At 40.7% G+C, this 24,892-nt stretch overlaps 2 pseudogenes; both read left to right on the top strand.

Annotated features, from left to right (window-relative positions):
* Positions 1–19,739: 19,739 nt before the first annotated feature.
* LOC147623189 (G-type lectin S-receptor-like serine/threonine-protein kinase SD2-5 pseudogene) lies at positions 19,740–21,373 on the top strand (annotated as a pseudogene).
* A 1,681-nt stretch (positions 21,374–23,054) lies between these two features.
* LOC147623188 (G-type lectin S-receptor-like serine/threonine-protein kinase SD2-5 pseudogene) lies at positions 23,055–24,690 on the top strand (annotated as a pseudogene).
* Positions 24,691–24,892: the final 202 nt, after the last annotated feature.

Genomic DNA, 24,892 nt, shown 5'->3' with positions numbered 1-24,892 from the left:
ATCCATCCCTACCATTTTAATTTAATATTTTCATAAACATAATCATAAAACATTCTCTATATGTCCATGCGTAATATATCAAGATTATGCATGGTATAATAGCCCTATGGACAACCTTGCAAGCACAATGTGTTTTAGAATAACCACACAGTCATTCTACCATGCACAATATGATTGAAACAATGTGGTTGGCCTTAGGGCCCCAACCTAAAGCACATTATGGATGTTAGAATGGTCCTAGGGCCATTCTAAAGCACATCATGGATGTTAGAATGGCCCTAGGGCCATTCTCTACCCTCTCGTGCTAGTCTACATGTGCATGTATAAAATATCAAGATTGAATGGACACAGGGTTATTCCTACAAGCACAATATAGCAACAATGGCCCTAGGGACATTCTATAGCACATTGTGCTTACAATAATGGCCCTGATACCATTCTACCATTCACAATGTTGATGTTTTATGCATGCACATATAGAGATTAGTCCTAAGACTATTCTAAAATTCACCATCAGTTGACACAAGAGACTAGAGAATGGTCCTTGAGCCAAACCTTGCAAGCATAATGTGTTTTAGAATGGCCACACAATCATTCTACCATGCACAATGTGATTGAAACAGTGGCCTTAGGGCTAATATGAAGCACATTATAGATGGTAAAATGGTCCTAGGGCCATTCTAAAGCACATCATGGATGGTAGAATGGCCGTATGTCTATTCTCTAACCTCTCTACCAACTTGTGTATATTAGAATGGATTTAGGGCCGTTCTCTACATGTGCATGTAAAAAATATCAAGATTTAATGGACACAGGGTTATTCTTGCAAGCACAATATGGTAAGAATGGACCTAGGGCCATTCTATAGTACATTGTGCTTACAAGAATGGCCCTAACACCATTCTACCATTCACAATGCTGATGTTTTATGCATGCGCATGTAGAGATTGGCCCTAAGATCGTTTTAAAATTCACCATCAGTTGACACAAGAGACTAGAGAATGCCCTTAGGACATTATTGGAAGCACAATGTGCTTTAGAATGACCCTAAGGCCACTGTACCATGCACAATGTGCTTGAAATAATGGACCTAGGGCCATTCTAAAGAACATGGATGGTAGAATGACCTTAGGGCCAATCTCTTAAGTACATTGTGTATGGTAGAATGGCCCTTGAGCCATCTTAAAGCACATTGTTCTTGCAAGAATGGCCCTAAGACCATTCTAAAATCACCACTTGTTTGGTACAAGAGGGTAGAGAACATTCACTTTTAATAAGTTATATAAAAAGAGTTCTAGCCTCTCATAATTTATCAGATCAAGAATTTGGGCTTCCTCTCGTGTCTCTTTTATCATTCATATCAAAGCAAGGTGCATCGATGAAGAGTGTCTAGCAAAGAGTCATCTCATCAACGGGAAGGTTTTTGATAAAATTTTGGTGGTTTGGGCACTCAAATGGCCTGTAGGAAGGCGAGGCACATGAGGAGATAGTGTGTAAGAAGATCCAGATGGCTAATCTACACTAGCAACAAATACCAAATGTAGGTTAACTATAGGCAAGGCCGCACAACAATTGTGTTACGCATGCAACACAAACTTATCCGTAGATTAGATGCAGTCAATCAGCATGCAGAATAAATTATAAATTCTTATTTCATGAAGGGCCTCAACAAGAAAATCAAATGCTTTGTAGCCAGAGTGGACCTATCTACCATTACCATGGAACAGCCTGGTAGACTCAGCTCTCTCAGAGCAGAGCGGGTATTAGTAGGTTCGATCAAAAGTAAGAAGAAATCTAAAAATACAAAGAAGTTCAAACAGTCCTCATCCGAATCTTCGAACGAGCAGAATGATTCCGATGATTGCTACCTCAAGTTATGCCATGAAGTGACTTGGGGTAGCACCACATTCTGCTACACCCCCTAGCCATGTGAGTCCATTGTTTTGCTTAATTTCCCTTACTCAAGTATGTTTTCTTGTATTTTTCTTAAAACTGATCACTTTCCTTTTTCAAGATTCCAAGATAGATGAGCTTTGTGTGATAGGTTACTCAAGTTTCTTTGGAGTTACAGGAGCATGACCACAAGAATTGGAAAAGCAAAGATAGTTGGTCCATGAGATGGATATGGAGAGAGAGATCACATACTATCACATAAAGCACTATATGAGATAATGGGAAAGGCTTGGCAAAGATGCAATGTGCCACCGTGTTATGCCTAGCATCGCGATATATCCCCTATAGCCACACGTAGTGCTTGGGATAAAGAAAATACGAGAAAGAGGGAGAGTTTGAGTTCCTTACAATAGAAAACATACGTGCACAAGAGAGAAATGGATGGTTGAATTTTCTTCTATCTTCTTCTCTTCTCTATGTATAACAACTAAAAGATAAGAGTACATATTGTAAGGGAAAGTAATCTCCTTAATAACATACAATGGTCGGTCCATAGTGTAAACTCGACTATATGAGCTAGTACTATAACTATGCCACAACTCTAGTACTCCAAAGTGGCTGTCACACACCACTAGTGTCATATCGACCATAACATAATCTCACCAACCATGCGAGTGGCATAATTACAAAAGCTATCACCCAGGAAGGTCATCAATGTCCATAGCACTAGTTAGTCATCAACTCCACACACTGTACTCCAAGTGTACTCCAAGTAAGTTCCTAAACCTATGGAGATTCAATGTGCCCAATACCTTCGTTAAGATGTCAGCCACCTGATCCTCTATGCTAATATATACCAAATATACATCACCTACTAGAACCTTCTCCCTCACAAAATGATAATGTACCTCAATGTGCTTCGTTCTAGTATGGTATACTATGTTACTGGCTATGCATGTTGTCACGCAATAAATGACAACTACCCTATACACACGCTCACCCATATCACTAAGTAGCTTTTGAAATCAAGCTACCTCACAAGGTGCCATAGCAGCACCCCTGAACTTTGTCTTTGTGCTGCTCGACAAAGCAATTGTTGGCAATTTTTACTACTCCAACTCATAGCAACACTCCCAAACGAATTGGTAGACCTTCTTTCTGTGACACTACTAGCCCAATCAACATCTTTGTACCTATGTAGCTATATCTATGTACCAACCTCATAGAAAATTCCATATTAAACTGTGGGCTTTATGTACCTAAGAATCTGTCTAGCTATATCCAAGTGTGTCTTCCTAGGGGCCTACATAAGCTGACTCATTAGCCCAACAATACATCTCAAGTCTGGCCTAGTAATGGTCATGTAGATCAAGCTACCCACTATGCATCTATACATAGTGGGGTTCTCTAAAAGCTCACTTGTATCTGCAGAAAGCTTTGAGTTCTGCTTCAATGGCACTGAAATAGGCTTACGGCCTATTATACCATACTTGGACAACATATCCAAGCCATATTGCCTCTGTAATAATAAAATGCCATGAGGTGATCTCACCACCTCTATGCCCAAGAAATACAATAACTAACCCAAATCCTTCATCTCAAAAATCTATTTCAAAAGCCTCTTGGCATCATGTATGTCAGGATCACTATCACTAGTGATAATCAAGTCATCCACATGAATGACTAATAGTCTAATCCCTCTATCTGTTTTTTTTTGCATAGTAAAAAATCTGCATTGGATATCTAAAATCTAATAGTAACAAGATACTCCTCGATCTTGTCATACAGGGCTTTGCGTAACCTACATACAAAATTTAGGTGTACATAACTCTCATAACCTAGTGGCTGCATCATGTATACTTCTACAAATCACCATGCAAGAAGACATTCTTTACATCCATCTTATAAAGACCAACCCTTTGCTTAGAACCATAGCAATGACATCTCATGGTTGCCATTCATGCAACCGGGTTGAATGTCTCCTCATAGTCAATGCCATAGGTCTAGGCATAGCCCTTATAGTCAATGCCATAGGTCTAGGCATAGCCCTTCGTAACCAACGTTACCTTATACCTACCCACTTAAACATCTACATTATGCTTGAACTTATATATCCACTTACATCCAATTGCCAATCTAAAATCTAATAGTAACAAGATACTCCTCGATCTTGTCATACAGGGCTTTGCGTAACCTGCATACAAAATTTGGGTGTAGATAACTCTCATAACCTAGTGGCTCTATCATGTATACTTCTTCTACAAATCACCATGCAAGAAGACATTCTTTACATCCATATGACCAACCCTTTGCTTAGAATCATAGCAATGACATCTCTCACGGTTGCCATTCATGCAACCGGGTTGAATGTCTCCTCATAGTCAATGCCATAGGTCTAGACATATCCCTTAGTAACCAATGTTATCTTATACCTACCCACTTAAACATCTACATTATGCTTGACCTTATATATCCACTTACATCCAATTGCCTTCTTTTCCTTAGGCAAAGGCACTAAGTCCCATGTTGCATTTCTATCCAATGCTGCCATCTCGTCATTCATGGCATCTTTCCATTTTTTATTTCCAAGTGCCTACTCAAAACAAGTTGGTTCCAAGTCCTGTATTTCTTTAACCATGTAAGCATAATGATGGGCTATATATCCATCATATCTCAACCTATCAACAAGGTACCTAACCCTTGTAGACTTGCGTACACCTTGATCACTACCAGTTGTTCTCAAAACAACCTTGTTTCTTCTTACACTAGGAATAACCACAGATGAAATATCAAGCTCCTCATCAAGGCATTACTCAGAGCCACTAGAGTTACCATCCACATATAAGTAACCTACTGATAGATCAAGCATAAAGGGTTGATCTATATTTTCCTTTCCTTTGTGTGCTACATGTGTACCTACATCTATCCTCAACTTGATTGACCATGGAATAACATTGGATCCACTACTAGAGGATTCTCCTGATCCACTAAGCACCTATGATTGCTGCTCCAAATGTTGTATAGCGTCAGTACTTCTTACATCTACATCTTCTATTGCCTTCACTTTTGGTGCATACCGACTACTCATCTCATCAAAGATAACATCTTTTCTTACTTGTATCTCATGAGTGGTAGGGTTATAATATCTATAACCTTTTTGCTTCAAAGCATAACAAATGAAGATGCATTTCTCTACCTTTGGATCCAACTTCATTCTCACTTCATCGGGAATATGCACATACGTAATACACCCAAACACTTTCAAGTGAGACACATCCGGTTTTATTTTTATAAACTTCTATTCAAGCATCATACTATGAATAGCTACAGTGGGGTCCTCTTCATAATGTACACAGTTGTTAGTACTGCTTTTGCCTAAAAATAATGTGGCATATTCTTTTCAGACGTTAAGGTATGTACCACTTCTCCAATGTGCCTATTTTTGCTTTCTACAACACCATTATGTATCGGAGTATACCTGCATGTAAATTGTCTCCTAATTCCTTGCTTTCTCAAGAAATCATTGAACTCATTAGAGATATACTCTCCCCCACCATCTAATCCCGAGAATTTTATTTGTATGCCTTTTTTCTTCTCAACCAAGACTTTGAATCTCTAAAAGTGAGCAAACACCTCACTTTTCTCCTTCATGAAATAAATACACTTTCCTACTGTGATCATCAATGAATGTAACATAATATATGCAACCTACAATTGTTGTAGTCTTGGTTGGTTCCCATACACATACTTTATGCATACCATCAACCTTAAACTTTGGCAAACCTATAATAATATTTTGGGCCTGCATAGACTTCAGCTGTGCTGTATATTCACATGACCAATGTGTTTATGCCATATGTTAATGACACATGTTCCATATGCAAACGTGGTTTCCTTTACCTCAGGAATGTTCACATCCAAAGTAAACATCTTGCAATTTCTGTTACCCTTTGCAACCAAGCGTTGCAACCAAGCGACACTAATTTTTGAAGTCTTCCACAAAACATCCTTGAGGATTAAACCTCACTTTATAGAACCAAGTTCTTTGTAATATTTGGAACATGAAGTACATATGCCAAATACTTCATTTTGCCATCCTGCATAGATAATGGCACTTTACAAACATGCACAATGGGATACACAATATCATCACTTGTTTCAACATAACTTGGGTTTTCCATTTTTTTCATGTCTCTAAACCATTCACCATGATTGGTCATGTGGTTAGAGATGCTAAAATACACATACCATATATCTTTAGATCCTAACACATCTCCTATTGTGGAGCTGAGCATGTGCTGCATCACAAATAATTGCTCACTTTTGTCATCCGCCACCCTGTTTACTAGATGATGTATAGCTGCCTTGCTGGTAACTTTCCACTTTTAATCTCATTCTACTTTTTAAAACAGTCCTTCACCATGTGCCTTGGTTTTCTATAATAATAGCACTCTATGCTATTTGTACTTCAATTTTTTTGCCAGCCACCTTGTCCCCTCTGGATATCCCCCTACCTCTAAACTAGCCTCTTCCACCTATGTATGATTGTTACTGTTACTACAAATCATTGGATTGTTGTCCTCCATAATTCTGGTTTCCATGTTAGCCACCACCTTGGCCTTTACCACCACAACCTCTACTTGAATTGGAGTAGAAGGCATATTCTGATGTGTTTCTACTTTGTGAAGAATAGTCCTCACCAAGAGACTTTTCTTCTATGATTAGCATACACACTAAGTTCTGAAAGTTGGGAACATTCCCCCTAATTGCAATGGAGGTCTTGATTGGCTTGTAGTCTTTTCCAAGCTCATTTGAATTATAAACACTCACTAAATCATCATCTTCCACTAATCCACTAATAGACCCAAGGAATTTAACAATTACCTTTATCTTTAAAGCATACGCATTGATAGACATACTTTTCTTCTCCACAATATACAACTCTTGTTTAAGCTATAGTTTCCTTGTCTTTGTGTTAGTCTGGGATATTTATACCAAGTCCTGCCATGCAATTGCTGTAGTGTTGGCATCCTATATGTGTCCTATCATTGTGTCTATGACACTAATTGAAATCCAATACATGGATTTTCTTGCACCCTAGTTCCAATCCTTGAATGCCTTTATATCTATTGGAGTGGCATTCTCTTCAGACAACTCTAGAAGCTCCTCATTGTCTCCTTCGGCATAGTCCCAAATGTTGGAATTAGGGTTACAGGAAACCACATAAAGCTTGGAGAAAAAGAAGTAAGAATGCACACAACACAGAGTGTATTAGATTGTGTCAATGTATAAAGATAAGTTAGCCCTAGAATGATGAGCGTATATACAAACCGGGGGAAAAACCTCCTAAAGGAGGGAAAAAGTGTCCCTGCACTCCTAAGTGTGTTCACACACATCACTGCCTATATATATGGCAACAAATCCCCCTTGGGAGTGATGGTGTGAACAAGAGCTAGCACTCATGTATAGGGAAGTGCCATGCCCGAAGTAGATCAATCCAGAAAGGGGAGCAAGCCCAAAGCTTTGCGGAAAGCTTCAAACTTCTCACATGAGGGGGAAGAGCCTTTGTGAAAAGATCGGCGAGGTTGTCCTGTGTTGGCACATATGCCAAGCCGATCTCTCCTGCTGAGAGTCTCTCCCTGACATAGTGATAATGCACCTTAATGTGCTTTGTGCGAGCATGAAAAACTGGGTTTCTCGCAACTGCCAATGCGCTCTGACTATCAGTGTAGATAGAGGTGGCCGACTCCTGTCCAACACCCAAGTCAGCCATAAGCCGTCTAAGCCACACACACTCAACGTAGCTGTGAAAGCTGCCCTGTACTCAGCTTCACATCTAGAAGTGGCCACAGTAGGTTGCTTCTTGCTCAACGAAGATATGCATGAGCTACTGAGCATGAAACAAAAACCACTTGTGGACACTCTTGTGTCATAGCAACCAACCCAATCTGAGTTCGAAAAAGCATGTAAATTTGGCGACAACGATCCCCCCTTGGGATAAAACAACCCAAGATGTATGGTGCCACTCAAGTAGCGAAAGATGCGTTTAACTACCTTCCAATGCTGAGATCCTGGGCTATGCATAAACCTGCTCACCTATGGGACTACAAACAGAATGTCTGGCCTCGTAATGCATACATAAATGAGGCAACCAACAACTATCTGATAGAGTGTGACATCAAAGTGATCTCCAGCATCATGAAGACTCAACTTCAAACTCGTCTCCATTGGAGTAGCAATAGGCTTGCAGTCTTCAAGGCCAAATCTCCGCAATAATGTCTCAATATACATTGTCTGACACAAAGCAATACCTCCAACACACTGCTAAAATTGTATCCCCAAATAATGATGCAAATGCCCCAAATTTGACATCTCAAAAGAGGCATTCAAATCAGCCTTAAAATCAGCAATATGACTCTCATTTGGTCCTTTGAGCAGCATGTCATCGACATAGAGAGCAATGATCAGATGTACATCATCCACACGTTTAACATACAAAGTGCTTTCTAATGGACTATTCTGAAAACCATGTGCAGTCAAATATGCATGTATCTTTTCATACCAAGATCGTGGAGCTTGCTTTAAACCATACAAAGCCTTTTCCAACCTGCACACTTTGTTTTCTTGCTCTCTTTGAACAGAACCACGAGGCTGCGATACATACACCTCCTCATGCAAATCTCCATCCATCAAGAACGCAGTCTTTATGTCCAATTGATGTACATTCCAACCATTATGAGCTACCAAAGTACAAATGCTATGAATGGTAGTCATACGACAAGTGAGAGCAAAGGTCTCATCAAAATCAATGCCCTTTTCTTGAGCATAACCCTTTGCAACAAGTCTAGCCTTATAGCGATCAACATTGCCATCTGGCTTTTGTTTTAACTTAAAAACCCACTTACATCTAATGACCTTTTTACCAATAGGCAAATCACACAAAGACCATGTACCCTTCTTCATTATAGCATCATATTCACTTTGCATTGTAGCCAACCAATTTTCTGATTTTTGTGCCTCATCAAATGAAAGAGGTTCTTCCTCTTCACACATACTAGACACAGCCAAAGTATAACAATTTGATGCATAAGAGGCATGTTGAAAACCTGAACGAGTACAACTAGAAATAGGTGCATCAATTTTACTATCACACAAGGTTTGCACCAGCCATTTAGGCATACCTCTAGCCTGCTCATTTTCAGCCCTATCCTCATAAATTACATCCTGTAAATCTACATCAGAAATAGGCTGATCTATGATGTCATTTGAAATCTGCATAGGCTGAATATTTACCTCATTAGGACTTACATTTGAATTACCACCTGTAAATAGAGGCAACAACGTGTCAAATACATCCCGTGAGCTCACACCTGTCTCTTTGGTACATGATAACAAAGGCTGCACAGCATCTTCCATAAAAACAATATCTCGACTAATCAATATACGCTTTGACTGCGGATGATACAATCTGTAACCCTTGCTCTTAGCACTGTAACCAACAAAAATGCATTTGACAACCTTATCATCCAATTTTCTACGTTGTTGCATAGGCACTAAAGCATAGGCCAAGCAACCAAAGACACGCAAGTGACCAATAAAAGGCTTCCTGCCATGCCAAGCTTCGTATGGAGTAACAGACTACAAGGCCTTAGTGGGACACCTGTTGAGTACATATGTAGCACACATGACAGCCTCAAGCCAAAACGCATGTGGCAAAGCTTAGCTCTCTTGACCATACATCGTGCCATCTCCATAAGTGACCTGTTTTTCCTCTCAGTAACACCATTTTGCTGAGGGGTATACTGCACTGTACATTGGTGTTTTATCCCACGTCTAGCCAGAAATGCATCAAACTCTTTAGACATGTACTCTCCCCCTCAATCACGGTACAATTGGATACATATTCAACCATAAGCAAAAACTGTTTGAAGCACAAAAACACTTCGGACTTTGCCTTCAGTGGATATACCCATGCATGCCTTGAGTAATCATCAATGAAAGTCACGAAGTATAGGTGTTTACCAAATGACGGAGTTAACATAGGCCCACATACATCACTATGTACAAGTTGCAATTTGCGAGTGGCCCGCACAAAACCATCCTTTGGAAATGCAAAACGCTGCATTTTGCCCAAAATATAGCCTTCACAAACATGTTTTAATGGTGCCTCAAGAGGGGGCAATGAAGCAACCATATCAAATTTCTGCAAATGGAGCAAACTAGCAAAGTTCAGATGACCAAAACGAGCATGCCATAGTTTTGCATCTGAAACTGCCTTTTCATCAGAAACTGCATTTGCTGAATCTTCCACACACATGTCATAAGAATTGAGCCCATACAGCCCACGAAACAAGGTGCCATATGCAATAATCGTATCACCAGAAGAACAATACATCTGTCATCCACAAATTTGACTACAAGTCCAAGTCTAGCAAGGGCAGAGACAGACAATAGATTCTTCTTTATCCCTGGCGCATACAAAGCATCTGAAAGTGTGAAAGCACTGCCATTTACAGCAGCAAGCATAATTTTACCAATGCCCTTCACTGGGTAAGAAGCATTATTGGCACATGTGATAGTATTTCCATTAGGGACAGCCTCAAGAGACAAGTGAACATATCACGATGCGAGGTAATGTGCTTTGTAGCACCACTGTCAAAATACCATACATCAGAGTCAACAGAAACTGCCAAACATGCAGCATGTTTAGATGGGTCATACTGGCAATACATGCTAAACGCCCATTCTGTATCGTGCACAACATTTGCAGAAGCATCCGCTATTCTGGTTGCATTTGACTCTTTCTTCTTTGTCTCTTTAGCCTTTAGCTTAGGGCAATTCTTAATGACATGATCAGTTGCCTTACAATAGTTGCACCTAATTTTTTTCTTGCCTTTATCAAGAGCCTTCTCATACCTATTGTTATTAAGAGACTAAGGTTATGTAGAAGGGGAAGAGAAGGGTGTGAGTGTGAAGGGACTTAAGGTCCACTAGCTCATCTATTTAAAGGTGGAGCTCGGAGGCATTTTGTATTGAGCAAGGCCTATTTGTATTCATAAACAACTCAATAAGCAAGATAGTTTTCTTGTATTTTGTGAGTTTCTCTCCTCCACACACTTGATCTAGCATGAGCACCATGAATTCTAACATGGTATCAGAGCTTTGGTTAAGTAGGTCACATTTGTGGTGTAGAATAGTTTATTTTCCTTATCCTTTCACTTGTGGAGCTGAACCCCCTAGCAATGGAGGAGCTCTAGCAGCTCGTGGAGGCAACAACTCTCCGAGCTTTCTTCAAGGGAAGTGTAGAGGACATCTGGGCGCATGCGGTCGTACCGTTCATCAGCTGAATCAAGCGTTCTCCATCGCGGCATTGCCGCCTGTGCAGGTCGGCGCACCTTCTCTACAGCGTAGCTATCTGTACAACAATTCACCACCTACAGCTGACTATAGGCTGCATTGCCTTAGGGCTTTTGAAGCCCACACTCTTAAGAGCCTACAGCTTTATTCTTAGCCCTAATGGCTTCTACATGCTCTCACAATCAGAGAAAAACTAGGCGCCTACTGGTTCTCCTCTCCATGAAAGCTTGCTCAAGCTTGTTAATAGTGATTCTCTTTCACTAATCTCCTCTTCTTTGCTCTAATCACCCAAGTGATATTGTGAGGGCTTTTTGTTGATCTTACTCTTGATTATTTTGAAGCGGTGGCCAACCACATGAGGCATTCATAAGTCTCATTCATCATGTCATCAAGCTTCCTCATCATCTTCAAGTTTTCAAAGCTCTTCAAAGTGTGATTATGAGCACTAATAGTGTTGATTAACACTAATGAGACTTTTAATCCAACAAAGGGGAGTTATTCCAAAGTGTTTTTAAACACTAAGAGTGTTATTAAACACCAATGGTGAATCTAATCACCACTATAAGTGTCATTAGACGCTAGAAATATGCTCTTAAGCATTAATCATGTTTTTTAAACATTAATGGTGATCTTAATAACCAAACAAAGTGTTCTTTAACACTAATGAAGCTAATCCCCATCAAAATTAGTAATTGGGCACAAACCCTAAGTGCTAAACCATAAAAATTACTATTTTAATCTCTTATTTATGCAACATCCTTGACTTGATTAGGATTGTTGCACTCTTATAAGCCTTTCTCTTTCTAATTAAGCCTAAATATCATAAATTTTTGATTTTTCTTCTTCATATATCAGCCCATTACTCTCTAATAACCTCCTTCAATACCCAATGTCAAAGGATAACACTCAAATTAAGAAGTTCTCGGGAGAGGTCTTCCACACTTGGCAAGTCCTTGTCAAGTACAAGATGATGTCCAAAGGTTTTTGGCCATTCATCTCTGGCACTAAGGTTATTGATCGAACAAAGGCTGAAGATATTGAAGATGATGAGAGGGCACAAGCCATCATCATGCTTCATCTTCATGAGGCTCTCATTCACCATGTGGATCAGCTTCCGACTGCAAAGGAGAAATGGGATGAGCTTGATAAGCTCTATAGAGCTTGTGGTAAGAATTCCAAGATCTCACTTAAATTTGAATTTTTCAACTTGGAACTCAAAGAGGGAGATGGCATTGGAGCCTTCATCTCTCACTTGAAGGGCCTTATGGCTCAACTTGCATCAATGAATGCGATAATGGATGAAGATGATGCAGTGACTGTTTTGCTAAAAGCAGTCAAGAAGGTGTACCCCACCTTAGTCACCACCCTGAAGAACATACCTAATCCCACCCTCGAAGGAGTCATTCAATCTTGTCTTGATGAAGAAAAGAGACCAAAGGGAGGAGCTGAATCTTCAAATGCAACCACTTCATCAAATATCGAACAAACTTTGTCACATCAAGTGGTCAAAGTAAGATGTGCCCATTGCAAAAAGGTGGATCATTTGGCAAATAATTATTGGATTAAATATCCCAACAAAATGAAATATAACAAGTGCAAACAAACGGGACATATCACATCTAAATGTCCTAACAAAGAGTCAGAGGCTAACTTTGTATCAGCCTCTAACTCCGCTGAGAAATTATTTTAAATCTCAATGTAATCACACCTATATTCCAAACCTTGTACGCCTAATGTTATAAAGGCATCCTATGTCCAATACCACCTATTTCATTCTTTCCTAGTTGGTATTGAGGGGGGGTATTAAGAGACTAAGGTTATGTAGAAGGGGAAGAGAAGGGTGTGAGTGTGAGTGTGAAAGGACTTAAGGCCCACTAGCTCATCTATTTAAAGGTGGAGCTAGGAGGCATTTTGTATTGAGCAAGGCCTAGTTGTATTCATAAACAACTTTATAAGCAAGATAGTTTTCTTGTATTTTGTGAGTTCCTCTCCTCCACACACGATCTAGCATGAGCACCACGAATTCTAACAATTGGGAGAAGAAGTTGCAGACCTACTAATAGGAGAAGAAATAGTGGAAGGGGCTGCCTTACCACTTCTTCTCTACTAGGGGCAGCAACAAATGCCTGATCACCTGCACCCTGCCTAGCCTTGTTTTGCCTGGACTGCGCTTCTTACAAGATCTTGTTGACTAAAATATCATACTTGACAACATCAGGTCTGTCCTTAGTAACAAGTCTCCACGTGCAAGAAAAAGTCTGATATGACTCAGGTAAAGCATCAAGAACACTCTGCAGCACAAGAGAATGATCAGGAATAATCTCACCTACAGAAATCAACTGTTCCTTGAGATCTTTAATCTCAGCAAGAAAAACATTCATGTCATCATCTTCCTGCATAATCTTCGATTCCATCTCTTTACACAGGTATATATACATATATATATACATACATACATAGATACATACATACATATATATATCTATGTATGTATGTATGTATGTATGTATACATGTGCGTATGTGTGTGTGTGTGTGTGTGTGTACACACATATGTATATATATATCTAATTTTTTTAATACATTACAACTTGGAAATGAACTAGATTTACTCAAAACATGGGAGAATTAACTCAATCCCTCAAAACCTAATTGGCTGTGTTAATCAACCTTAATATACCTTTCTATCCTTGTATTACTCACTCTAATCACAACAAATTACATTGGGTATATATAGATCTTAGAGCTTGATTAGTGATAGGTGAGATCCTTGATTAGTGATAGACATGATAATGGCTATTTACAGCTATAATATTTCCATGCCTATGATGCTAGTGCTAATGAGACTTTGTAGAATGATAGTTTATATCATTGGCTACAACTTTCTAGTTTTGACTATCTTTAAATTCGACACCATTTGAGAGATACTAGCTATTCAAAAGTGGGTGTTGGTATAGTTTACAGCTTGCTAAAATGTAGGAGTTTCCTTCCTATGATTTTGGTGAGCAATCAATTAGCCGTAGGTTTAGGTGTGGTGATTCTATCACATTACTAAGTGAGTAAAGATGAAGTAGAAGAGATGTGGTAAGAGTTGAACCTTAATCTAAGCTCCTATCATGTGTTAAAGGCTATGCAAAAAAGTTATGAAAATGTCTAGTGTAAGTGCCTAATTTGAACACAAACATATGCAACACATAAATAAAGTATTCCAAACAAATGATAAATTTTTTAATAAATATAGTATATTCACATCCAAAGCAATGTAAGTCATGCAAGCTCAACAAGACATCACAACTCTCTAGTCGAAACTCTGAGCAAGGCAAATTCCTCCAAGTAGAACATATTTTGGTGAGGTATTCTCAAGATTCTTCCCTTCTTGGGATCGATTCCAAGTCTCCATTCCATAGGCCAATCCAAAGTTCCTTACAAAGGTGGACATTCTAACCTCTTCATATGAAAACAAGAGTCATTCTAAGGCCATTGTCCTATTTCTTCTATTCGAGACCTTAACTTTAACTTAAGGACCTTTTGTTTACTCCTTTTAAGGATTTTCCTTCTCAAAGGTCCTTAATTTATTCTAATCTTGATTTCTCAAGTTCTGTTTGAATTAAACACATCAATCCCTACTTCTCATATTATGATCCTCAATCACCATAAAAATTCATTTAATGTGGGCTTTTTAAGGTACTCAAGATTTTACTTACCCTACACAAATAGTCTCAATCTGTGATTTAAGGGTTAATTAGGACTTTTATGCTTTCTTTGGAAGAGATTAACTTAATCTAATCCTATTTGATATAACTTAAATTTTTGGAGTCACATCTAGGGTTTTAACCTAATCTTATCCTTAATTCTATTTGCTTAGAAGGTCACTTCTTTCTCTCTCTCTAGAATCTCCTCTTCTCTCTCTATAATTATCCTTCTAAATATTTGTCTCTAGACTTCTTTAGTTAAACTTGCACCAATTCTCAAAAAGAATTCTAAATACCAATCCTATCAATTTTTAATTGAACTAAGGTAATTCTCCTCCTCCTTAATGCTATTTTCTCTCTCCACAACAACCCTAATCTTATTTTCTCTCTCTAGGCTTAGGGCCAACGTAATTGACTTTATTATTTTTAATTACATGTTTTTAAAGGTATATCTTGAAATTTTGTTTCTTAAAACAATAATGTTGTGACTTTAAAGGTTCTGTAACCCTTGTTCTCAGCACTGTAACCAACAAAAATGCATTTGACAGCCTTATCATCCAATTTTTTGCGTTGTTGCACAGGCACTAAAGCATAGGCCAAGCAACCAAAGACACGCAAGTGACCAATAGAAGGCTTCCTACCATGCCAAGCTTCATATGGAGTAATAGGTTGCAAGGCCTTAGTGGGACACCTGTTGAGTACATATGCAGCACACATGACAGCCTCAAGCCAAAACGCATGTGGCAAAGCTTGGCTCTTGACCATACATCGTGCCATCTCCATAAGTGACCTGTTTTTCCTCTCAGCAACACCATTTTGCTGAGGGGTATATGGCACTGTACATTGGTGTTTAATCCCACAATTAGCCAAAAATGCATCAAACTCTTTAGACAAGTACTCCCCCCCTTGATCAGAACGAAGGGTGCCCACAGTACAATTGGATACATTTTCAACCATAAGAAAAAACTGTTTGAAGCACAAAAACACTTCTGACTTTGCCTTCACTGGATATACCCATGCATGCCTTGAGTAATCATCAATGAAAGTCACGAAGTACAAGTGTTTACCAAATGACGGAGTTTGCATAGGCCCACATACATCACTATATACAAGTTGCAATTTGCGAGTGGCCCGCACAGAACCATCCTTTGGAAACGCAAAACGCTGCATTTTGCCCAAAATATAGCCTTCACAAACATGTTTCAATGGTGCCTCAAGAGGGGGCAATGAAGCAACCATATCAAATTTCTGCAAACGCAGCAAACTAGCAAAGTTCAGATGACCAAAACGAGCATGCCATAGTTTTGCATCTGAAACTGCCTTTTCATCAAAAATTGCATTTGCTGAATCTTCCACACACTTGTCACAAGAATTGATCCTATACAGCCCACGAAACAAGGTGCCAGATGCAATAATCGTATCACCAGAAGTCAAATCATGAACAGTACATCTGTCATCCACAAATTTGACTACAAGTCCAAGTCTAGCAAGCGCAGAGACAGACAATAGATTCTTCTTTATCCCTGGCACATACAAAGCATCTGAAAGTGTGAAAGCGCTGCCATTTGCAGCAGTAAGCATAATTTTACCAACGCCCTTCATTGGGTATGAAGCATTATTGGCACATGTGACAGTATTCCCATTAGAGACAGCCTCAAGACAAGTGAACATATCACGATGCAAGGTAATGTGCTTTGTAGCACCACTGTCAAAATACCATACATTAGAGTCAACAGAAACTGCCAAACATGTAGTACAGATGGGTCATACTGGCAATACACGCTAAACGCTCATTCTGTATCCTGCACAACATTTACGAAATCTGCATTTGTAGAAGCATCCGCTATTGTGGCTGCATTTGACTCTTGCTTGCCTCTTTAGCCTTTAGCTTAGGGCAATTCTTAATGACATGATCATTTGCCTTACAATAGTTGCACCTGATCTTTTTCTTGCCTTTATCAAGAGCCTTCTCAGACTTATTGTTGCTACCTGTGGAAGGAGAAGAAGTTGCAGACCTACTAATAGGAAAAGAAACAGTGGAAGGGACTGCCTTACCACTTCTTCTGTGCTGCTGGACAGCAATAAATGCTGTCCAGCAGCATTTATTGTTGCTACCTGTGGAAGGAGAAGAAGTTGCAGACCTACTAATAGGAAAAGAAACAGTGGAAGGGACTGCCTTACCACTTCTTCTCTGCTGCTGGACAGCAATAAATGCTTAATCAACTGCACGCTGCCTGGCCTTGTTTTGCCTGGATTGCGCTTCTTGCAAGAGCTTGTTGACTAAAGTATCATACTTGACAGCATCAGGTCTGTCCTCAGTAAGAAGTCTCCACGTGGAAGCAAAAGCCTGATATGTCTCAGGTAAAGCATCAAGAACAGTCTGCACAAGAGAATGATCAGGAATAATCTCACCTGCAGAAATCAACTGTTCTTTGAGATCTTTAATCTCAGCAAGAAAAACATTCATGTCATCATCTTCCTGCATAATCTTCAATTCTAGCTCTTTACGCAGGTAAGAGATTTTTGCCTCGTTACGACCTGCATACAAACCAGCTAGAATATCCCAAGCCTGTTTTGCTGTTTTAGCTGAACGAATATGTGGGGTGATGTTACGTTTGACAGAAAGTGCAATCAAGGCATGAGCCTGCGCATCTTTACCATCCCAACGAGCTTGTTCAGCAGTGGGTAAAACAGTAATAACAGTAGAGCTGCTAGAACCTGCAGATCCTATATCCACAGAACCTGGACGTATATCCATACCCTGCACAATGTTCCACACTCCTTTTGCAACCAAAACATGCTGCATCATGTATGCCCAAAGTGGGTAGTTGCTGTGTCTTCATCCAATTTGTCATCAGCAGATAACATGCGAAACATCATTGTTGTTATCAGCAATGGCCACTGACTGAAACTGATGCAAAAGCTACCGTGCTATGTAGCAAGGTCCACAAGAGCTTACGTATGCTTGTTTTACAGAAAACTACACTGTTGAAATTTCTGCACAAAATGACGAAAACACCTGTGCAGAACTTGAAATGCAAAAAACGGAGTCTGAAACGACCTCAGATGCGATTTCTGGAGAACGCAAAGCCCAACAGGCTTATTTGCAGAGTATAGAGACCTGCAAGCGCTCGTGAAAGCTCACCTCAATCGGAGAACGTGAGTCGGAGGGTGCTAGCGGCGTAGCCCTGGGAGCCGATGCCTGCTCTAATACCAATTGTTGGAATTAGGGTTGCAGGAAAGCACACAAAGCTTGGAGAAGAAGAAGCAAGAATGCACACAACACACAATGTATTAGATTGTGTCAATGTATAAAAGATAAGTTAGCCCTAGAATGATGGGCGTATATACAAGCCGGGGAAAAAACCTCCTAAAGAGGGAAAAAGTGCCCCGGCGGTCCTAAGTGTGTTCACACACATCACTGCCTATATATATGGCAACAGCTACTTTAGTTATAAAATGGATTGATATGAAGATATTTATAGAAAAAATGGCCGTTGATGAAAATATGTCTTTTTATGAATGATTGGGGGAGAAAACAAAACACTGCCTAACCCTACTTTATCTTGAAAAATAAAGCAAAGAAGGTGGTAGAGTGAAGTAGGTAAGATTGATGATTACTTCCTCATAAGCAAAGAAGGTGGTAGAGTGAAGTAGGTAAGATTGATGATTACTTCCTCATAAGCAGTTCTTGATTGGAATTCTTCTAAAGGGCCTCCCAGCTTGATTTTTTATGTCATCATGCCTGTTTTTTGATAATTTAATTGTTAAATACACCCACAAATTTTCATAGGCGATACAAAACTTTGATACATTGTAAGCACATTCCATCCTTTTGAAGCCCCATCAAAAATCAGTGTTGGCGATGTGACTAGACCAAAAAAGTCAAGTGTCATCATTGTTGGTGGTGCCAAAAAAATCAAGGGCCGCTCTAATTTGCAAATATCCTATCACTAACATTGACAAAAGACTAGACCAAAAAAGTCAAGTGTCATCATTGTTGGTGGTGCCAAAAAAATCAAGGGCCGCTCTAATTTGCAAATGACATCCTATCACTAACATTGACAAAAAACACTACTCGTGGCACATCAGTGAAGCCATCATTCACAAGAAAGCAATTGTAGTATTAAATGTAATATTAAGAAAATATGAAAGTCGAGACATCACTTTATGGAAAAGTGCCATGCATTAGGTAGGACCAAAAATTCAAAAGCCATCAACATCATTGGTGACCCTTGATGGTAAAGGTACCTACCTTGCATGCCAAGGTAATGGGTTTCAGTACTTAAAGGCACCTTATAGGAATTGCATTTTGAAGTGGAAGGAAGGGTTGCAAATTTCAGCCTCGAGGGCTAGGACCACTTGTGCACTAAATTTCAACCTCGAGGGCTAGGACAATTTGTGCACTAAATAGAGAGGATATGGGGGTCATCATTTCATTGACTTTTTCAAGCATTAAAATGAAACCTTAGAAAAACACTCTTATTCTTGAAAATCTCACAGAGTATATTTAATGGAAATGCATAAAACATTTTGGTGCCATATATTAAGTGTGTTTTATCATGCTGAAAAGAAGGGTCGACATGTATGTGTCTATGCAAGAGAGAACGCATAGGCCAAGGGAATAGGAGAAGAAAGCATAAGGCAAGGGAATGGTAATGGGTTTCACAAGGGCCTTCAATTTTGTTTTATCAAGCTGAAAAGAAGGGTCGACGTGTGTGTGTCTGTGCCACAAGGAGTAAGATAGAACACATAGGTCAAGGGAATAAGAGAGAAAGGATAGGCCAAGGGAATGGTAATGGGTTTCACAAGGGCCAAGGTAATGGAAAATTCAGGCCTAGAATTTGAAGGCCACCCCTTTATTATTTTTTTGAAGGGCTTTTCTTTATGAACAGATTGGAAAGGCATATAACTAAAATTTCCAAAACCCTTCCTTTCTTTTGAAGGGTAATTGTGTTTTCGCCCTTCTTGTGAAGGTTTTGACCCCCTTGGAAGGGTACTCCAACCTTCAAATTCTAGCCCTACATTGGTAATGGGTAGGATAGCCCAAGGTAATGGTAATGGGTTTCACATTGAAGGCCAAGGTAGTCTTCAATTTTGAAGTGGAAGGCATAGCATAGGCCAAGGTAATGGTAATGGGTTTCACTTTGAAGGCCAAGGGAGTCTTCAATTTTGAAGTGATGGTGGTGTGTTGAGAGAGAGAGAGAGAGAGAGAGAGGTATTAACGTCGGTAGGAACGAGGGCATATACGACCAACGATGGGACTGGAACTAGGGTGGAGAGAGAGAGAGAGAGAGAGGGGTATTAACGTCGGTAGAACGAGGACATATACAACCAACGATGGGACTTGAACTAGGGTGGATAAAGAGAGAGAGAGAGAGAGAGAGAGAAAAGAAGGGCCTGCGTGTATATGTCTCTGAGAGAAGACGAGAGAGAGAGAGAAAAGAAGGGTGTGTCTCTGCGTGTCTCTGCGAGAGAAGAGGAGAGAGAAAGAGAGAGAGCAAGCACGTTATTGTTACTTGGAACCCTTGAGGATGAGACCCAAGCGCGTCTCCTGGGGCCGCAAATTGTTCCGCTTTGTGTTCTTCTGCGTGTCAATAGACATTACCCAATCAGCTTGCCCGAAATGACCACCGTCACAGCCTTTACCTGGCGGGTATCGTCGTTACCGGCTGCTTAGCCTCTGTTCTTCTCTTCTTTCTCAGGTTCGCCCACCGCCTCAAGGTGAAAGAACATGTGCAGCGTGCTGCAGAGATGGACACCGAAGTTGATGCAGAGTTTCTCAAAACCCTCGCAGGCCTCCCTTTCAGGTTCTCTTTCAAGGAGCTAGACATGGCCACAAATGGCTTTAGCAAGAAGCTTGGCAGAGGTGGCTTCGGATCTGTCTATGAAGGTGTCCTCCTTGATGGCTCCAAGGTTGCTGTCAAGAGGCTGGAGAATGAAGACCGCGGCCAGAAGGAGTTTTGTGCAGAGGTGGCCACCATATCTATAATCAGACATGTCAACCTCGTCTGCTTGAAGGGGTTCTGTGCTGATGGTGTTGAGAGATTGCTGGTGTACGAGTTGATGCCCAAAGGATCTCTGGAAAGATGGATCTTCAATAGCACAGAGGAGAGGGTACTTTGTTCATCCTCTTCTCTTTCAGCTCCTGCTGCTTTTGTGGTTTTGAACTGGGAAACCCGATGGCGCATCGTGCTGGACACTGCCCGTGGTCTTGCCTACCTGCATGAAGAATGTGAAGAGACCATCTTGCGTCTGGATGTGAAGCCGCAGAACATCCTGCTCGACGACCTGTTTCGAGCAAAGGTGTCCGATTTTGGGCTCTCCCGTACCATGGACAGGGCTCAGAGCAGGCTGCTGACTACCATGAAGGGCACACCTGGCTATCTAGCCCCAGAGTGGCTGTCAGAAGCAGGCATTTGCAGAGTATAGAGACCTGCAAGCGCTCGTGAAAGCTCACCTCAATCGGAGAACGTGAGTCGGAGGGTGCTAGCGGCGTAGCCCTGGGAGCCGATGCCTGCTCTAATACCAATTGTTGGAATTAGGGTTGCAGGAAAGCACACAAAGCTTGGAGAAGAAGAAGCAAGAATGCACACAACACACAATGTATTAGATTGTGTCAATGTACAAAAGATAAGTTAGCCCTAGAATGATGGGCGTATATACAAGCCAGGGAAAAAACCTCCTAAAGAGGGAAAAAGTGCCCCGGCGGTCCTAAGTGTGTTCACACACATCACTGCCTATATATATGGCAACAGCTACTTTAGTTATAAAATGGATTGATATGAAGATATTTATAGAAAAAATGGCCGTTGATGAAAATATGTCTTTTTATGAATGATTGGGGGAGAAAACAAAACACTGCCTAACCCTACTTTATCTTGAAAAATAAAGCAAAGAAGGTGGTAGAGTGAAGTAGGTAAGATTGATGATTACTTCCTCATAAGCAAAGAAGGTGGTAGAGTGAAGTAGGTAAGATTGATGATTACTTCCTCATAAGCAGTTCTTGATTGGAATTCTTCTAAAGGGCCTCCCAGCTTGATTTTTTATGTCATCATGCCTGTTTTTTGATAATTTAATTGTTAAATACACCCACAAATTTTCATAGGCGATACAAAACTTTGATACATTGTAAGCACATTCCATCCTTTTGAAGCCCCATCAAAAATCAGTGTTGGCGATGTGACTAGACCAAAAAAGTCAAGTGTCATCATTGTTGGTGGTGCCAAAAAAATCAAGGGCCGCTCTAATTTGCAAATATCCTATCACTAACATTGACAAAAGACTAGACCAAAAAAGTCAAGTGTCATCATTGTTGGTGGTGCCAAAAAAATCAAGGGCCGCTCTAATTTGCAAATGACATCCTATCACTAACATTGACAAAAAACACTACTCGTGGCACATCAGTGAAGCCATCATTCACAAGAAAGCAATTGTAGTATTAAATGTAATATTAAGAAAATATGAAAGTCGAGACATCACTTTATGGAAAAGTGCCATGCATTAGGTAGGACCAAAAATTCAAAAGCCATCAACATCATTGGTGACCCTTGATGGTAAAGGTACCTACCTTGCATGCCAAGGTAATGGGTTTCAGTACTTAAAGGCACCTTATAGGAATTGCATTTTGAAGTGGAAGGAAGGGTTGCAAATTTCAGCCTCGAGGGCTAGGACCACTTGTGCACTAAATTTCAACCTCGAGGGCTAGGACAATTTGTGCACTAAATAGAGAGGATATGGGGGTCATCATTTCATTGACTTTTTCAAGCATTAAAATGAAACCTTAGAAAAACACTCTTATTCTTGAAAATCTCACAGAGTATATTTAATGGAAATGCATAAAACATTTTGGTGCCATATATTAAGTGTGTTTTATCATGCTGAAAAGAAGGGTCGACATGTATGTGTCTGTGCAAGAGAGAACGCATAGGCCAAGGGAATAGGAGAAGAAAGCATAAGGCAAGGGAATGGTAATGGGTTTCACAAGGGCCTTCAATTTTGTTTTATCAAGCTGAAAAGAAGGGTCGACGTGTGTGTGTCTGTGCCACAAGGAGTAAGATAGAACACATAGATCAAGGGAATAAGAGAGAAAGGATAGGCCAAGGGAATGGTAATGGGTTTCACAAGGGCCAAGGTAATGGAAAATTCAGGCCTAGAATTTGAAGGCCGCCCCTTTATTATTTTTTTGAAGGGCTTTTCTTTATGAACAGATTGGAAAGGCATATAACTAAAATTTCCAAAACCCTTCCTTTCTTTTGAAGGGTAATTGTGTTTTCGCCCTTCTTGTGAAGGTTTTGACCCCCTTGGAAGGGTACTCCAACCTTCAAATTCTAGCCCTACATTGGTAATGGGTAGGATAGCCCAAGGTAATGGTAATGGGTTTCACATTGAAGGCCAAGGTAGTCTTCAATTTTGAAGTGGAAGGCATAGCATAGGCCAAGGTAATGGTAATGGGTTTCACTTTGAAGGCCAAGGGAGTCTTCAATTTTGAAGTGATGGTGGTGTGTTGAGAGAGAGAGAGAGAGAGAGAGAGGTATTAACGTCGGTAGGAACGAGGGCATATACGACCAACGATGGGACTGGAACTAGGGTGGAGAGAGAGAGAGAGAGAGAGAGGGGTATTAACGTCGGTAGAACGAGGACATATACAACCAACGATGGGACTTGAACTAGGGTGGATAAAGAGAGAGAGAGAGAGAGAGAGAGAAAAGAAGGGCCTGCGTGTATATGTCTCTGAGAGAAGACGAGAGAGAGAGAGAAAAGAAGGGTGTGTCTCTGCGTGTCTCTGCGAGAGAAGAGGAGAGAGAAAGAGAGAGAGCAAGCACGTTATTGTTACTTGGAACCCTTGAGGATGAGACCCAAGCGCGTCTCCTGGGGCCGCAAATTGTTCCGCTTTGTGTTCTTCTGCGTGTCAATAGACATTACCCAATCAGCTTGCCCGAAATGACCACCGTCACAGCCTTTACCTGGCGGGTATCGTCGTTACCGGCTGCTTAGCCTCTGTTCTTCTCTTCTTTCTCAGGTTCGCCCACCGCCTCAAGGTGAAAGAACATGTGCAGCGTGCTGCAGAGATGGACACCGAAGTTGATGCAGAGTTTCTCAAAACCCTCGCAGGCCTCCCTTTCAGGTTCTCTTTCAAGGAGCTAGACATGGCCACAAATGGCTTTAGCAAGAAGCTTGGCAGAGGTGGCTTCGGATCTGTCTATGAAGGTGTCCTCCTTGATGGCTCCAAGGTTGCTGTCAAGAGGCTGGAGAATGAAGACCGCGGCCAGAAGGAGTTTTGTGCAGAGGTGGCCACCATATCTATAATCAGACATGTCAACCTCGTCTGCTTGAAGGGGTTCTGTGCTGATGGTGTTGAGAGATTGCTGGTGTACGAGTTGATGCCCAAAGGATCTCTGGAAAGATGGATCTTCAATAGCACAGAGGAGAGGGTACTTTGTTCATCCTCTTCTCTTTCAGCTCCTGCTGCTTTTGTGGTTTTGAACTGGGAAACCCGATGGCGCATCGTGCTGGACACTTCCCGTGGTCTTGCCTACCTGCATGAAGAATGTGAAGAGACCATCTTGCGTCTGGATGTGAAGCCGCAGAACATCCTGCTCGACGACCTGTTTCGAGCAAAGGTGTCCGATTTTGGGCTCTCCCGTACCATGGACAGGGCTCAGAGCAGGCTGCTGACTACCATGAAGGGCACACCTGGCTATCTAGCCCCAGAGTGGCTGTCAGAAGCAGGCATTTGCAGAGTATAGAGACCTGCAAGCGCTCGTGAAAGCTCACCTCAATCGGAGAACGTGAGTCGGAGGGTGCTAGCGGCGTAGCCCTGGGAGCCGATGCCTGCTCTAATACCAATTGTTGGAATTAGGGTTGCAGGAAAGCACACAAATCTTGGAGAAGAAGAAGCAAGAATGCACACAACACACAATGTATTAGATTGTGTCAATGTACAAAAGA

The sequence above is a fragment of the Cibotium barometz genome, chromosome 27 (genome assembly GCF_041138505.1).
Source record: "Cibotium barometz isolate CiBa-2024 chromosome 27, ASM4113850v1, whole genome shotgun sequence".
NCBI lineage: Eukaryota > Viridiplantae > Streptophyta > Polypodiopsida > Cyatheales > Cibotiaceae > Cibotium > Cibotium barometz.
The sequence above is the reverse complement of the archived record's forward strand: the minus strand, read 5'-3'. Positions and strand labels throughout refer to the sequence as shown.